The 17,697-nt window shown below is 52.0% G+C and overlaps 1 long non-coding RNA gene across 2 annotated transcripts; it reads right to left on the reverse strand.

Moving 5' to 3' along the window:
• Positions 1-4,831: 4,831 nt before the first annotated feature.
• LOC127684700 (uncharacterized) lies at positions 4,832-9,324 on the reverse strand. Of its 2 annotated transcripts, none has more exons than XR_007977766.1 (4): positions 9,246-9,324; positions 7,962-8,128; positions 7,539-7,639; positions 4,832-5,779 (listed from the first exon to the last, which is right to left on the reverse strand). It is a non-coding gene; the product is annotated as an uncharacterized LOC127684700 (long non-coding RNA). The 2 variants fall into 2 exon arrangements; XR_007977765.1 differs by having other exon boundaries at positions 4,833-5,779; positions 7,962-8,029.
• Between the last annotated feature and the right edge of the window lie 8,373 nt (positions 9,325-17,697).

The following is a 17,697-nucleotide window of genomic DNA, read 5'->3' on the forward strand; positions in this document are numbered from 1 at the left end:
CCCCTCCCTCGCCCGCGGGGCCCGGAGGCTCCGTCTCCCCCGTCGCCGGCAGCGGGAAAGCCCCCGGGGGGGAGTGCTCCTCCTCCTCCCAGCCCCGATCCGCGCGAAGGGAGCGCCCCCAGGAGGGGAGCAGCAGGCTCCCTCCTTGCCTGGCGGTTCAGCTGCCCCAGGCGCCTGTGGCAGACTAGACCCTGTCCCCACCACTCCCCTGGCCAGACTTCTCTCCATTTAACCCCCCTCCTCACCCCCCCTCCGCACTATGAAAGCCCGGCTTCAAAAGAAGGGGGTGCAAGGGAAGGTAGAGGCGGGCTTCTCAAGTGGCCACCCCTGGCTGACTGCCCAGAAAGGCCCTTTGCACAGACCGAGGCTTCAGAAACAATCACTGTACATTGAGGTGGACAGAGCCACTGCTCCGGGCCTGGGACTCTGCTGGCAGGTGGGAGGTCAGTTGTCCTGGGAAGAGAGCCACGCTGGCCATCGTCTTAAGGAGCGAGCTCTGGAAGTCCTGTGCTTCCAACCAAAATTAAAGAGTAGGCAAACAAGACAACCCAGCCTAAACTTCGTGCCCTCTAGCACGAGGCTGAGAAAATCCCCCCACTGCCCAGAAACGCCTGCAAAGCCAGCTTTTTCCATTCTTGCCCAAATTCAGCCAGCCCACTGCCCGGCGGTGTCTTTTCTGCTTAGACTGCTTCCTTTCTCTCGGCTGCATGGGTGCCAGCCAGGGTGACTGAAATATAATGAGACCGTGCACTCCTATGTCTTTGCCATCCGCCCCTAACCAAGCACCCCGGCCCGCAAACCAGACGCTGAGTTAGAGAGGCGGCGGCGCCCTCCAAGACCCTGATTCCTGATGGTCCCCAGGGACCCATACTCCGGCTCGCCCAGGCCTGCTCACCAAGCCCTCTAATTTCCACTCCCCCACTGCTCCCTGGGGACTGGTGTCTCCTCTGGGTGGCTGCATTTCCAGTCCTTCCAGCTGAACTCCATCACTCTTATTTATTTTGAGATTTATTCTCTACCGCGACAGCCGGTTCCCTCCCTTAAGTCCTTCCTCTCTCGGTTCATTCCCTTCATTGATCTCCCAAGCGCTGCGTTTGTGCGGTCTCCTGGTCTCTCTCCTCCCCTCCCTCTCTATTCTTAGCCTCTACTCTTTCATGCTTTCAGAGACCAGAGGCTGGCCTTCCAGATGCATCTCCACACTCTCCTCTCTCTCTCTCTCTCTCTCTCTCTCTCTCTCTCTCTCTCTCTCTCTCTCTCTCTCTCTCTCAGACTCACTTTTTTGCAGCTGTGGAGTCTCCTTTTCTGTCCCCGCCCCAGGCCTGGCTGTGTGCTGACCCCTCTGGAGTCTGACCTAATTACATGGCCATAGGTTGTTTGGGCCTGGATTGCTGTAGCCTCTGTTACCATCAGTCAGAACTGCCATGATTTTGCTTTTATGCAGACCGATCCTATTTTACAGATGAGGAAACAGAGGCACCACGTTTTGGAATACCAGGAAGACACAAGCAAAGCGGTGGGAATGGATTAGTTAATGCATTCTGCCTGGGTTCTCTGGTCTGGGGAGGGTAAGCCAGGACTCCTCTGACTGCAGCCTATGTGGCAAGCGCAGGAAGAGGCCCTCATGAGAACCTTGAGGTGTAGTAGGGGTCTCTTTCCCCAGTGTTGACTCAGATCAGATGACACCATTGTGACAAGAGCAGCTAGTAAGCCCTGTGCTCCCTATTCATTTTTATGTAGATTTTTTCACTTGATTGACACAGCCGACAACCTACGAATTTATAGACAGGGAGACTGCGGCACAGAGAAACTATGAAACTTGCAGAAAGTCACAGCGGACAGGGAAGCGCAGGGATTTTCATGCTGCTCAGGCCTCTGAGCTCAAGTGACAGGGAATGTTGCTTCCAGGCAAGCAACAGGCTGGGAACATCCCAGGTGTCTTCATGCTCTTAGCTTGAGATGGCCACACAAGAGGAGTGTCCTCGCTCCTCCAGGGTCTGGATGGAGTGAGTCATGGAGGACCTGGGGGAGGATGTGGCTGGGGATTGTTCTGGAAGGGGCGTGTGAGATTCTATCAGGATAGGAAGCTGGGTTTGGCACACACATAGGCTTTGGAGTAGTCCCCCGTGTCCCCTGTCCCCCGCCCCCTGCGGCCCCTCCCCCCATCCCCCTGGCTTTGCCCTCTCTTGGACACAGGTTTCCTCCACCTCCACCCCATGACATTTGGGCCCATAATCCTTTGCCACTGTGCTGTCCTGTGCATGGCAGTCTGCCTAGCTATGTCTCTAATATTTGCTCACTAAATCCTGTGACACCACCCCCCTTCTTCTAGTTGTGACAACTATAAAAGCTGCCAAATGGCCCCTGAAGGGCAAAGTCAGCCCTAGTTGATCATCAGGGCCTCAGTGTTAAGGCCTGAACAGTGGGGTCTGTTCCAAAACAGTGTGCCTCCAAACAGGTGTCACAGGTGTGTGAATGTGTGTGCTTATATGTATTATGTGTGTTTATATGTGGCGTCTGTTCCAAAATAGTGTTCTCCTAACAGGTGTGACAGGTGTGTGTGTGTGTGTGTGTATGTGTTTATATGTATGCATGTTTATATGTGTACCTATATGTGTATGCTTTTATATGTGTGCTTATATGTGCATGTGTATATATGTGTGTTTACATGTTTGTATGTGTTTATTTATATGTGTATGTGTATACATATATGTATATATGTGTATATGTGTGTTTATATGTGCTTGTACATGTGTTTATATGTGTGTCTGTGTATGTTTGTGTGTGTTTCTTTGTATATATATGTGTGTTTATGTGTATGTCTGTGTGTGTATATGTATATGTCTTCATGTGTTTGTGTGTCTCTGTGTATATGTGTGTATTCATGTTTATGTGTGTGTATATGTTTATGTGTGTGTCTGTGTGTGTATGTGTGTCTTCATGTGTATGTGTCTCTGTGTATATGTGTGTGTTCATGTTTATGTGTGTGTATATATGTGTTTCTGTATATGTGTGTGTTCATGTTTATGTGTGTGTCTGTTTCTGTGTGTATAATGTGTGTGTCTGTGTGTTCATGTGTATATATGTGTTCACATTTATGTGTGTGTCTGTGTGTGTATATATGTGTGTTCATGTGTATGTGTGTATTCATGTTTATGTGTGTATGTCTGTGTGTGTATATGTGTGTGTTCATGTTTATGTGTACCTATGTGTGTATATGTGTTTATGTGTGTGTATATGTGTGCTTATATGTGTGTATATGTGCATGTTCATGTTTATGTGTGTCTGTGTATATATATGTGTGTTCATGTTTGTGCATGTGTCTGTGTGTGTATATGTGTGTGTTCATGTTTATGTCTGTGTCTGTATATGTATATGTGTGTATATATGTGTTTGTGTGTGTATATGTGTGTTTATGTGTGTATCTGTGTGTGTACATGTGTGTCTGTGTGTGTTCATGTTTATGTCTGTGTCTGTGTGTGTATGTATGTGTTTATGTGTGTGTGTGTGTGTGTGTATGTGTGTTTGTGTGTATGTTCGTGTGTGTGTGTGTGTGTGTGTCTGTGTGTCTGTGTGTATGCGTGTGTGTGTGTGTGTGTGTGTGTGTTCATGTTTATGTCTGTGTCTGTGTGTGTATATATGTGTTTATGTGTATGTCTGTGTGTGTATATGTGTGTTTGTGTGTATGTTCGTGTGTGTGTGTGTGTCTGTCTGTCTGTCTGTGTGTGTATATGTGTGTATGCGTGTGTGTGTGTGTGTGTGTGTATGTGTGTGCATGTGTGTGTGTGTGTGTGTGTGTGCTTTCAGGCCCGGGTCTTCCTCTCCCTGTTTCTTTCTCTCCACTCTCTGATTGCAGACCCCACAGGGCCTCACCTGCCTCTCTGCTTTCCCCACCTACAGCCCCAGAGTCTTTCTGTCACCCTCCTTGTGTCTGTGTCTGTCTGTTGCCTCACACACATTCTGTCTGCTTTCCTCTGACGCCCTCCATCCTGCCTCTGTCTCCTCTTCTCCAGCAGCCTTTCAGGGAACTCTCTGATGCCTTCTGAATGTGAGTCCTCACTTGTCCTTTCTACCTGTGCCCACCCCACCCCGCCCCAATCTGTGTCTTTGGCTGTCTGCTCCCCTCTCCTCAGTCTCTTTCCTTCCTTCACTTCTCTACCCTGACCTCCTCCTCTCCCCCTGTCTGTCTGTCTGTCTGTCTGTTTGTCATCAGTCCCCTCCCTTGAAGTCTCCATGGTCTCCCTCCTCTCTGTCACTGGGCTCTGACCTCCCCTGTCCCCTTCCCATCTTCCTCTCCTCAGTCCCCCACTCCCTGCTTCTCCCCTCCTCCCTCCCGCACTCCCCTCTCACTCCTTCTCCCCCTCCCTCTTTGTCCGTGGGAGCTGGAAGTTAAAAGCTTTTCCGAACTTGCTCTGCAGTCGCTGTTCCCGGCGCCTTTCATCTCGCCAGCACATTTGTAAAACTGCGCAGACTGAAGGGCCGTGACACGAACAACCAAAGAAATGTCAGTGCCAGGATGGGGCCTCCAGCCCACAAGGGGGGGTGGTGGTGCTGAGGGGAGCCACTGGGGCTCACCCCAGTGCCTCCTGGGAGGGGCTTCTCGACTTAGGCAGAGTGGAGGGGCCCCCACCGTGGCCCTAGTGCTGGCCTCTTCAGAGCTGAGCTCAGCACAGGGTGGGGCAGGGGGCAGGCAAGGTGGAGGAAACGAAGGCCTTAGGGCTGCCAACTGGACCATGGCGAGACCGGATGGCAGCTGGTACTCCGGAGCTCTCGGGAGCAGAGCTGGGTGGATTTGCTCTCCCCCCGCCACCCCCAGACATCTCACCATGTTCAAACTCACCAGCCCAAAGCCAGAATGACTGGGTTCAAATCCCACCACTGCTGCTTACCAGCGCTTTGTCAGAGGAAAGGCAAAGCTGTGTTAGCAATGCCCATGTGCGGAGGCTGGGGTGAAGGTTAAACGCATGAAGCCGTGCCCGACACTTAGAATAGGTGTCTGCTGTAATTAACAAGGACAGCAGCAAGGGCTCCGCTGGGTAGGATGGTGGGTGCCCTGCCGCAGAAGGGGAAACCTAGCTTTACATTATCAAGGGCAGATGACCTAGGGGGAAAACTGGGATCAAAGCCAGCCTCCCTTCCTTCTCTTCCTTTTTCCTGGAGTTGTGGGCCCAGGGTTGGGACACTGCACTCTAGTTGGCCAAGCAAGCTGTTTGGTTTCTTGCTATGTGCTGCCGAGGGAGATCATAGTAGATGTTCAATAAAACGTTTGTAAATAGATGAATAAAAATGTTGGGTCGCCTGAAGGCTGGGCAATTGAAAGGCACTTTGTTTGCAGGTGTGTGTGAGGGGCGGGCACGGGGAGAGCAAAGCTTGAAAGGGAGCCTGGGCCTTGCTTCTGCGAGTTGCAGAACAGGGGAGTTCGTCCAAATCCTTAACTCCCATCTGGCCTAAGAGCCGGCAGCACCCTGGACAGCAGACAAGGTGACAGGTGGGAGCGGCTGCCTTGGAGCTGTCCAATGGCTGTTCTAGCCCATTTGCCAGCTCCATGCAGCTTCTGCCTGGAGGGAGGCTCCAGCCTTCTGCCTCCCATGCTAGCTCCGTCCGTCCGTCTTCTCCATCCCTCTGAATCCAGATCCAAAGGCAGGAGCCCCGCTGGGGCAGGTGCCTCTCTTCCGACTTCCCCTTTCACCGCCTTTCGACAGCTTCTGCACCTCAGAGGCTCACACTGCAGGTGGCTGTGTGGAGATGGGAGGGCGGGTCCCCAGGGCTTTCCTGACGGTCCCTAAAGACCCAGAAGACTGGAACAGGGCCCGAGCACCTGGAGCACCTCCCCGAACCCCTCCTTCCCTGTGGTTGCAGGGAGAGACAGCCCTGCCACCCACACTCCCCCCAAAACACACACTTCAAACACTCCTCTTCCTGAATTATTCACCTGCCTCTCCCCAGGGCTGCTGCAGAGCGCCCAGCCCAGGTGCCGAGCAGGAAAAGGAAAAAAAAATCAGGAAGGCCCATTAAATTTAAACACCGCCGAGGATTGTTAGACATGAGGTTCTATTCCTGGCCTGGAAAAAGAGCAGCTATCGAAGGGGTGGGGATCGGTGGGAGGACAGCGAGGAGAGACCACCATGGAGTGGGTGACTGGCTGAGCAGCAGGAAGGCTGGGCCACGATGCCGGAGAACCAGGGCCTCCCCTCCATGCTGGTCCTCCTGTGTGAAGAGTGTTGTGCCTGCCTCCCTCGCCTGCTCTGGTAATCCGGAACACCCATCTAAAAATAGCTCCTTACAGTTACCCCAAGGCCCACCATTCCAGATTCAGCACTCAGGGAGCAGGGCGCTGCTTTTCCAGCTGCCTGCTCCGCTCCTGGCTTCCTTCCTGCATCTCCCGTCCTGGAGACGCCAAACTATTTCAGGCTTTTATCCTACTCTGATCTTTCACAGTGTTCTTACCACTTGGAACCCTGTTAGGACTCAGACTTGCCGGAGAACTCCTATTTATCTCTCAAAACCCAATCCTAGTTGATAGCGCCGGAGCTTATGTGACTCTGCTCTTCATCAGCCTGGGGCATCTGGCCCTGACTTCCTCCTTTGTGGACCCTGAAATGGATATCAGGCTCGCTGTGGTCAGACCCTCTGCAGCCATCACCACATGCGATCCCGGCTACTCCAGAATAGGAATTCTGGAGCAGAGAGAAGCTCTGGGGATACTGAGATGCTCTGACCCAATCCTGGCTGTGGTCCCAGTTCGCTGTGTGTTGGGCAGACTCCTGACTTGCTCTTAGCCATGAATTTTTTCTTTTAATTTTTCTCTTTTTAATTTTTTATTCTTTGGTTTATTTTGAGACAGCGTTTCTCTGTGTAGCCCTGACTGTCCTGGAAATCACTGTGTAGACCAGGCTGGCCTTGAACTCAGAAATCTGCCTCCCGCTGCCCCCCAAGTGCTGGGATTACAGGCGTGTGCCACCACTGCCTGGTGATTTTTTTTAACCATGTGAAATAAAAGGGGCGTGGCATGAGACCAATCATGGTAAGCACCACCCTCTCAGTTATAAACACTCAGGAGTCCTTGCCCCTGTGTCTTCTGCATGAATGCTGCTTCAGGCCTGAAGTAGTTGGTTTATACTGGTTTATCTAAGCTAACTGTTTTACACACACACATCCATGCACACACATGCACACAGACATATATATGCACATGGTCACATGCACACACAACACAAACACACACACAACACAAACACACACACACACACTCCTGTGCAAGAGCAAACTTACCACTGTGAATTTTGCAAGCCAGTTTCGCAAACCCTTGCAAGTGGCCCATTGAGTGTATTCATTGCATGAAACTGTCAAATACCAATCAAGACTTGCCCTCAGGCTCCTCCAGAGTCAGCTCCTCAGCCTGGAAGTCCCAGCCTCAGCGCCAGGCCCTGTCCCTGTGAACCTTGCTAGAGAGACTGCCACTGCTGCTCCCAATCCCTGCTCTCCCTCCCTGCTCACAGGCTGCCCTCCCAGGGCTCCTCACTTCCCTTCACTCATCCTACCTGTCTGGGATGTTTACTGTGGGTGACCGTAGTCCAGCTGTGTCCGTGTACACTCCGGAGCTGACCTATGTGAGTGGACACCCAGCCCTGCTCTGTTGTACCTTGGTAGAGAGGAGTCAAACAGTGGCCCCTCCCTCTTCTGCTTGGCCCCTCCCTCTCCCACTTGGCTCCTCCTCTCCCGCTCGGCCCCTCCCTCTCTCGCTCGGCCCCTCCCTCTTATGCTTGGCCCCTCCCTCTCCCTCTCAGCCCCTCCCTCTCTCGCTCGGCCCCTCCCTCTTCTGCTTGGCCCCTCCCTCTCCCACTCGGCCCCTCCCTCTCCTGCTCAGACCCTCCCTCTTCCACTGGGCCCCACCGTTGCAGGCTTCCAGCACACTGTTTATCCATCTCAGGTGCTCTCCTCACTTTTTGATACTTTCAACTCACCGTTGGCTCATCTGGTTTGTCTCTACAGGATGGGGGCCGTTTGAGACCAGGGATCTCTCCTGTCCTGCCTGGCAGAGTAGGTGCTTCGTTATGTCACTGAGCACATGGTTACATGACCTTAAGCAAGTCACACTCCACTTAAGAGCTTAGTTTCCTGAGCAGCCGACCTGGAAGAAGCACTGTGGGCTGTAGGTTCTTTCTGGGTGCTGCTTCACAGAAGAGTCCAGGCCTGGGATCCAGGTCCTGGCTCTCCCTCTAACATCAGACACCAGTACTCAAGGCCTGTCTTTGTCTTCCTCTCAGGGGTCAGGTGTGACAACAACCAGAGCCCAGGTGGCATGTCATCCCAATCTCTGTCCCCACCTCCATCTTTTTATCTCATTCATTCCTTCCTTCACTAACTAATACTTACTGATCATCTACGTGTCAGACATCGAGGACTTCCTTTCTAGAAGGGAAGCCAGGGAGCAAGATGAATTAGTAAAATAAATAGCATGTCAGAGAAATGTAAGGCAGAGAAAGGGCCCCGGGAGAACTGCAGAGGGTTGTCAGTTTTAGGAAGGAGGATCAGGCAAATAGCTCCCTGAGATGACGGTACAGGCAGAGAGATACAAAGCAGGTAGTTGCTTTGGTGAGAAAGCACCTTCTAGGCAGAGGGAATATCAGGCACGGAAGCCAGAAGCAGAAGCCAGGAGGAGCACGGCAGCCCTGTCAGCCTGAGGAGCGTGGCACCCAGGGCCAGCGGGAGACGGGAGGATCAGAGAGCGAGGTGGCTCTCCTCATCCTCCTCTCCACAGAAAGCTGGTCCCAGTGCCGACGGCCTAGGAGTCTGGAAGGGGGGCTCCCGGTACTGCCCTCCCTCCATCCCTCTACCATCCGAGCTTGCGCTGCGGGGGCCTGCAGCTTTGGATCCGCAATTTATCTCCCGGTGCCAGGAGTTTCCTGGAGCCCAGCACTTCCTCGCCATTCAGCCCCGCTCCCCAGAGCGGCAAAGACAGGTGTGAGGAATTAGCTGTGGGGACTAAAGCCGTGACAGGAACCGGCACAAAAGAAGGGGACAGAGTGTAATGTTTATTACGTTTGAAGCAAAGCAAACACGCGGCCTATTTATGTATCTATAGAGAATTAATTGGCGAGCGGCAGCGAGAAGCAGATTATAAATTAGAATCATTTTCGCCAACTGAAACCCATTCATCTTGCTTCAGAATGGGCCTGTCACTGCCTCCTGACTAATTATTTTTACATTCCATGCTCTTTCCTCGCTGGCCCCCCACAGGCTCTCACCTTGAGACCTGAGCCCCAGGGGTCCCACAGAGAAAAGCCGCAGCTGTGTTTTCCCAGGAACCGCGCTCTGCCTCTCTCCTCTAGGTCTATTTCCGCAAGAACTCCTCAGGGTTGAGCCCCTGGCATCCTTGTGTCACGTGATTGGTCCTTTTCCTCCCGTGGTCCCAGCCTCTCTGTGGCTTTGCTCTGCCCCCGATAGTCTGGCAGGAAGGGCGTCCCCCAGGCGGAGTTTCAAGCCAGGCAGGTGGAGGGGGCAACGGGAGGCTGCCGTCCTGGGCATGCTGGGGGCACTGGCGGCTGCTGCCTTCCTTTGATTCTGGGCTCAGAGCAGGCACACTCCACGGGAATCAAAGAAAAGCCACGTGGCTGGGGTCCTGGCAGGCCCGGTTCTAGCTTCTCTCACCTGGCACCCATGGAGATAAAAGACCAGGCCCGATGCCAGTCTTTGCCAGGCCTGTGAAGGAGGTCATGCAGGTCCTCGTCTGTGGCCCAGTTAACCCCTCCTGTCCTGCTGCCCACATGGTACCAGTCCTTTCTGTCTGGGGGCCTCTGCATAGAAGCCTGTCTGAGGCCTTTGGGGGAGAGGCACCAGGTAGCGGATAGCAATGCTAAGCCTTAAGGGCCTATTGACCCTAATGGTTTGGACTCTGTGGTATGCCCAGCACAGGGCTGACTTTGGGAAGTTTTTCTGGATCCCAGGTGATGTTTCTCTGAACCTCCATTTCCTCAGTGTAGGATGGAGGCACAACACCTTTAATCCTGGCATTTGAGAAGCAGAGGCAGGTGGTCTATAAAATGTTAGCCTGGTCTATCGGTGAGTCCCAGGCTAGCCAGGGGCTACATAATAAGACACTGCCTGGAAGAAATAACAACAAAACAAAGGACAACAAATTCAGTCAGACTTCTGTGCTGGCCAGGAAACAGCCAACCCAGCAAATGCTCCTGCCTGTCCCTCCCTCTGAGCCATCACCAACTATCTACCTTCTTCATGATCCTGAAACTAAAGGGCAACTCATCAGGGCCTTGAGAACCTGCGCCAGCCTCAGCAGCGAATATTCTGACTGCTCTTCCGCTGCCCTGAATGTCAATATACCACGTATCATCCCTGTCTGTGTCCTGTAATGGTGTGAAGATTAAATGAGGTGATGGGGTGTAGTGCCTCACGCCCATTAGGTGTGTAATAGGCGTTGGTTGGTACTACTTGGCACTATTGATTTGGTGCGGGGCTGTTAGCCATGAATCCTGGTGGTCAAGCTGTCTCTTCCATCCCCTCCCCAATCTTTGGAAAGCTCCAGTTGTTTCTAGTTTTCTCCCACAGTGTCACACTCTCTCCCCAGCTGTTCCCCACCTAGGGGCTCTTTGTGTAGAGGCCTCAGAGCCAGAGGTGGTTCTCCCAGGACAGAGAGCCTTCACTGATGAGAATGGAGACTGTCAGGGCTGCACACTGGCCTCTCTGATGCCTGTTCCTTGTGGCCATCACAGCCCAGGGTCCATCCAAGAGATTAGGAGTCTTGGCCCCACCACTGCAGGGCCCAGATGCTATTTTTAAGGAACCACAGAAAACAACAAGATGTAAAAGGAAGCTAAACCAAAGATTAGCTACAAAATGCAAAAAGGAAACTGTAAAATGAAAATGAATGTGTGTTTAGTCAAATGTCTATAAAACCCAGTGCTGAGCCAACTGGTCAACCTCAGCCCAGTGCTCCTCTTCCAAACTCACACAAGAAAATGGATGAGGTGGGATTGTGCATCTGACTGCACACGGGGTACAGCAGGCGAAGACTCTTAAAGCAGGAGTGCCCAGGGACCCACCATGGTCTTCAGACTCACCTGTATCCCAGCTCTATTCCCACTCAGGAGCCTTGCACAAGCTGCTTCCATTCTTGGGATCTTGAGTCTTTATGTTCAGACAGGGAGAGCCACTTCCTGGATGTCAGAATGGCTGGGAGAATGATGGGAGCACTTTTGAAATGCTCATCGCAGAGGTGGGCACTGGTTGACCACGCTCCTCAAGAAGCTGAGGCATGGGCTAGAGAGATGGATCAGTGGTTAAGAGCACTGATTGCTCTTCCAGAGGTCCTGAGTTCAATTCCCAGCAACCACGAGGTGGCTCACAACCATCTGTAATGAGATAGACAGCAATGGTGTATTCAATAAATCTTGAAGAAGAAGAAGAAGAAGAAGAAGAAGAAGAAGAAGAAGCAGCTGAGGCATGAGAATCACAAGTTTGAGACCAACCTGGGCTACCTAACACGACCTCATCTCAGTAAATACATGAGGACTGGGGAGATGGCTCAGTTGGTAAAGTGCTTGCCTTGGGAGCACAAGAAACTGAACCTGAGACCCAGAACTCACTTTTAAAAAGCCGAGCATGGTGGCACGTGGTCCATAGGCAACTGGGGCCCATTGCGCAGCCAAGCAGCCCAGCCTAGTCGGTGACTTCCAGACCAATGAGAAACCCTGTCTCAACTGGAAGGTGGTGACTGAATAAGTGAAGCCCCGCCCCCTTGTGTGCTGTGGGATCCTGCATGTCCTGGACAGGAATGTCAGTCCCAGGAACTCCTCCCTTGGACAAGCATGGCCCTTAGAATGAATGAGGGCTGGTAACAGGTATCAGAAGTCACACAGAGCCACCTGTGACCCTTTGCTTACAAGATCCCAGAGAGGGTCAAGTTCCAGGGGAGGAACTAGCAGTGGGGAGGAAGATTGAGCCTTCAGGAGGTCAAGACAGGGAAGCAGCCATTTGCCTATCAGAGTAGACACGGAGACGTGTCCCCATCTGACACCCACACAGCCCTACCAGTGCATGCCAGTTCGGTATAACCTACTGGGTATTGTTCTCCATGATAGTTGGAGATTTAGGAAGAATTGTTGACTAATTCCAAAACACGAAGATTCTACTCAAAATCTCAATGAGATTTATAAATCTCAATAAACGTCTTAGCATGCCTCACGGAGGACAAATCCGAGGATGGCTTTTCCAACACTGTACTGGGGGGAGGGGACTGAGACAACTGGCACCTATGTGAGGGACAGGCGGGGAGGCATGGCGGACACACACTGTGCCTGTCCTGGTAGTACTTAGAATAATAGGCACCGCACAGCGTGAGCTGAGGGGGCGGCTTTGAAGCATGCAATCAAAGACGTGAGACCGAAGGGTCTCCACAGCAAGTAATACCATTTGTGTATTGAAAGTGTGATCAGAAGAGGGTGGCAGAAAGCTAGATGTGTGTTCACATTTATAGAGCTGAGCACACGAAAAGCTACTGTCTGATGATTCAAATAAAACAAATAAGAGACCGCCTTCAGAGGGCTGGCGGCTTAGAAGGAGAGGCGTGCATTTCCAAAGGGCTCTCAGGGCTGGTGAGAGATGGCTCAGGGGATAAATGTGCCTGAGACGTGTAAGGGCCATTGGCGGGGTTCGCATGAGAGGCGATAACCGACTCGTGTATGTTGTCTTCTCACCTCCATGTGTGCTCTGTGGAATGCACACGGGTACACACGCACTCTCGGTAAATAGATAAATAATGCGAAACTCCATTCATACAAATCGGACAGGCTAGCAAGAACACGTGCACCTCAAGACTGCCTACGACTTTGCCTTTGGGTGATTTGAGAGAAACACTGAAAACCCCTACAGGATCATCAGGGCTTTGACACATGCCAGGCACTCAGGGACCACGCAGAAAGAAGACAATCTATTCTGCCCAGGGAAACCCTAGAAAGCTGCCCCTAAAACCTGGTGATATGTTATCTGAGTCTGTGCCTAAGCCCCAGCCTCCTGTGATGTCCGCATTGGAGGCCAGGCATCAGCTAAGGGAATGGAACTGGATGTTAAGATGCCGGGAAGAAGCAGCCGGCCAGGGGCCAGCTCAGGCTTGGGTACTTGTCTTATCAACTCATGGCAGCTGGGACCCCCCGCAGCAGCGGCTGATTGAACTCACAGGCTGGGCCCACCACGGGACACCTGGCATAGCTCTCTCTGCTGGGAGGGGAATGGCCTCCTCGGCTCCCACATCCCACCCACTGCACCAATCCACTGCCCTTCCCATCACTCTTGGGCTGGTCTCCTCTCCGACCACAGCCTTGGCTGACCTGAGCCCAGCACTAGCTTTCCTAGACTGTCGCCTGCAGCAGATTCCATTGTCCTTCATTCCTCTCCAGCCTGTGGCCCCGAGGGGAGACTTCTCGACTCAGGGACTCTGCTGCACCTGCATGGATCCTGGCCCTTTGTGTAGCTTCCAGAAGCCACGCCCATCCCTCACCTTTCGACACGGAAGCCACCCCAGTGTTCTTGGCTCCTTCTGTCCTGTCCTTTAGGGAGATTTTTGCTTCTCCCTCAGCTAACACCCTACGCACTGAGAGCTCACGACTTCCTGTATGTAAGCTTGCCTTGACCGCAGGAGACTCCCCATCTTACATCCTCAGTGCGCCAGCAAGCACACAAGGCCCTTCCATCCGGGAACTGATGAATGCAAAGGCCTTTTACCTCTCTGCTTGGTTTTGTGGTTAAAACAAATGAGCTCAGGCTGGAGAGATGGCTCAGAGGTTAAGAGCACTGACTGCTCTTCCAGAGGTCCCGAGTTCAAATCCCAGCAACCACATGGTGGCTCACAACCATCTGTAATGGGATCCAATGCCCTCTTCTGGTGTGTCTGAAGACAGCTACAGTGTACTCATATACATAAAATTAACCATCATCATCATCATAAAACACAATGAGCTCTAGACGTAGGCAGCCTGAGTTGCCATCCTGGTTCTGCCATGGTGAAATTATGGCAGCCTTGGTGCCCCATGACAACCTGGGACAAGCTGTTTGATCTTTCTGTGCCTGGGCTTTCTTACCCTTGAAATGGAGACAGAAAAAAGTACCTGAAGAAATTAAAAGCAGACAATAACGAAAAACCCTAAAGAAAAAAAGTACTACCAACTTCGTGATGTAGGAGTGAAGGGCTCAAGCTCTTAAGTACATTTGTGTGTCTGTCAGTAACTGTTCAGGAAATGTTGGCTGTGGCTGAGTGTGGTGGTGGAGGCCTGAGATTCCAACACCTGAATGGTTGGAAGAGGACAGCCAAAGGGTGAAGGCTAGGTCCGGCTACAGAGTGAGCGGCTGTCCACAGAAATCAAGGGGCAAGATGGCTCAGTGGGTACTTGTTGCCAAGTCTGGTGACCTGAGGTCAATCCCTAGGACCCACATGGTGGCAGGAGGGAACAGACTCTAGAAAGCTGACCTCTGACTTCCTCATGTGGGCCATGGAATACACACACACACACACACACACACACACACACACACACGCACGCACACGCGCACGCACATGCGCACGCACACACGCACACACATCAAATAAATAAATATATGCATAAATGTGTAAAATAAATCAAGGACAGGATCCAGTGCCCTGGCATAGCACTTTGCCCGGCATCACATGGGAGGCCCTAAGTTCTGTGCTGAGCATTGAAAAACAAGAGAAAGAAAGGGCGAGAGGGAGGGATGGAAGGAGGGAGAGGAAGGGAGGGAGGTCATTATAATTCATCTCCCTTGACAAGCTGTTAAGTCTCTGGGGGTTGAAGTAGAGTCCAGACCGTTGACTGACCATCCGCTGAGGCCCAGCTCCTGTCCATGCACAGACAGGGTACTTCATGGGTCCTTCCTCAGAGTGCCCCTTAAGTGCTCCCCCTCTGCTTCTTCAGAGCCTGTGAAGAACTGTCTTACAGTTGATCTGTGCTCTCAACTGGGGTCTCGGAAGTGTCCCCTAGTGACATCTGGCTTCCAGCACAGTCACAATCTTTCCCACCCTGCTCTAAGTAGGCTGCCCTGCCTGGGTGGTCCTTGGCCTCATTACCAAAGAACTTCCTTTGGCAGCGTTACTAATTAGCAGTGAAAGACGATTACTGTCATTAACAGATTCAAAACATTTGTGTGATGAGTTCCTTGCTGGCTTTGAGGTGCCCTGGACAGAGAGACAGGGGTGGGAGTCTGAGAGAGAGAGAGAGAGAGAGAGAGAGAGAGAGAGAGAGAGAGACAGAGAGAGACAGAGAGAGACAGAGAGAGAGACAGAGAGAGAGACAGAGAGAGAGAGACAGACAGAGACAGAGAGACAGAGACAGAGAGAGAGAGAGAGAGAGAGAGAGAGACAGAGAGAGAGAGAGAGAGAAGCCCTAGAAAGAAAGAGGTGGTGGGAGGGGGAGGGAGCTGGCGAGAAGGACCGAAATTTAAAGTGGATGAATTATTTACTGCAGCAAACAATCGCAGACTCACTTATTCTCACTCGGAACATCCCAAACTGTAATCTACGGCATTTTTCACATCTCCCCGGTGTGCCCAGTGATTTTCTTTACCATTGGATCCAGAGGCCCGGCTAATCTTGTAGGAGATTGGCTTAGTATCGATCAAAGCCTCCCCTCCCTGAGCTCCAGGCTCCCCTCTCTCCTGGACACTTTGTCCCCAGTGTGGGCCATGTCCCCAGGCTGGCCTGAGCTGAGCTGGGTGCCAGGGTGCGAGCTGATAAGGGGTCATGCCTACAGTGGACCCCCTTGCCCTCAGAGCCACCACGGCCTTTGTTGGTCTGGGCCCAGGGCGGCCACTAAATGAGCCCCTGCTATTTTATCCCGCCTTTCAGATGCATTATGTCATTACCCTTCCGAGAAGCCTACACTAGGTGTTATTAATCCCATTTTTCAGATAGCTTCAGTAGCTACTCCTTGGCCGCCTCTCCCGGTCCTGGGCCTCTCCTAATACCTTTAATTCATCATCCCACCGACCCCTCACCACAGTCCTGCTGCTGAGAGACTTGGAGGTGACCGGCTGGCCTGGAGTCACACAGTGAGTGGCAGAATTGGCCCTGAACCCCTTCTCCTCTTGCTGCCATCACAGGGGTGGGTGGGGTGGTGGTGGGCATACAGGGCTGCTGTTGGGCTTCCTGCAGAGCAGCCTAGATAAAGGCTCTGAAGTGCATGGGCAGAATTCCCTCCTGGGAGGGTCATGCATTCGCTACCCAAAGGGACAAGAATGTGTCAGGGCACAATGGCCTTCAGGCAAGAGCTGAGGGACATGCTCTCACTCCCTCCCCCCCCCCCCCCACCAATACTGCCTCCGAAGCTGACTGCTGCAGCCCCACTGCGCAGCCGGTACTTCCTTCCCACCCAAGGGGGAGGGGCACCAGTAGTCCAGAAGGAGGCTCTTCGGAAAGGACAACAGGAGGCAGAGCTGGTTTACTGGCCTCCACCACTCCTCCCCAGGAAGCAAGGGGGGAAGGGGAGGGGGCAATATCCTGGGCTTTAGTGCCTTCTAGGTGACCAGTTTTCTGGAAGTCCTGACCTCTCCCGGCTGCCCTTTAAACTTGCAGAGTAAAATCTCTGTCTTGGATCAAGCATGGAGGTGGGGATGGGTGGGGTGCCCCCGGGTGCCTTGGGGGTTCTGTACATGAGCCTCAGTTGGTTAAAGTTCAGCTGATCGCATCAGCGTAGGAGGGACTGTGTCTGGACAAGTCTCTCACCATTCTCCTTCACCCCGTGTGATAGCTTCTTACCATGTATGACCCTGTATGCCCTGGTGATGTTGGAGGGATTTGGGTATCATGGTGGTGATATCATGTGGGTACCTACATGTCGTATGCCAACCTGCTGCTCTTGCAGCTGAGGACCCTGAAGCCTGTAGATGGGAGTCTATAGCAAGTCAGGTCACCAGCAAGTCAGAGACAGGACCAGGGGACCTGCTGCCCCTAGTGGCCTCATCCCGGCCTAAGGGAGAACAGAATTGTGAGGCTATTTCACCATGGCAACATCCTGAAAAGGAGACAGGAAGTGGGTCCCACAGCAAGTCTGTGGTTCTGGCAACTGGCCATCTTTCTCTGTGGTTGTAACTGTAAATAAGTACCTCCCAGCACTAAAAGTGTTTAACAAGCAGTTGTGTGTGACCCGCACTATAAATGGGTCTTTTAATAATAAATAAGCACGTATTTAACAAGTAATGACAGTTTTAGCACCCTTAGAATCCTAGGAAACCTGAAGCACCTTTAGACTGCCTTCTGCTCATATGTTCTATTTTTAAACTTACTTCCTCTTATTGACTGGCAAAAGCTCTTTGTATATTAAGGGTACTAAGCTTTTATCTGTTATATCTTCTCCTAAGTCCATATAAATATGCCTCTTTGAGCATTTAGAAGTTTAAATGTTTTGTGTAGAAAAATCTTAAAAAACAAAAACAGACAAACCAACAAAAAAAAGTGAGCCTTCTGATTTTGAGAGTTACTTATGAGCCCCAATTAATTCTCTGGGAGGTTTGGATGGACCAAGACACAAGCTGTGGACATGAGTGTCCATGGTGATCGAAGAGTTCTCATGCAAGAGCCCTGGTAATGGATGGAAACCTTGGGTGATGGCCATTCTCTTGGGGCCTTGGCTGTCCCGTTTGTACAATGACTTGAAATTGATAGCCAGTACCAAAGGG

This window comes from Apodemus sylvaticus, chromosome 5, assembly GCF_947179515.1.
Source record: "Apodemus sylvaticus chromosome 5, mApoSyl1.1, whole genome shotgun sequence".
Classification (NCBI taxonomy): Eukaryota; Metazoa; Chordata; class Mammalia; order Rodentia; family Muridae; genus Apodemus; species Apodemus sylvaticus.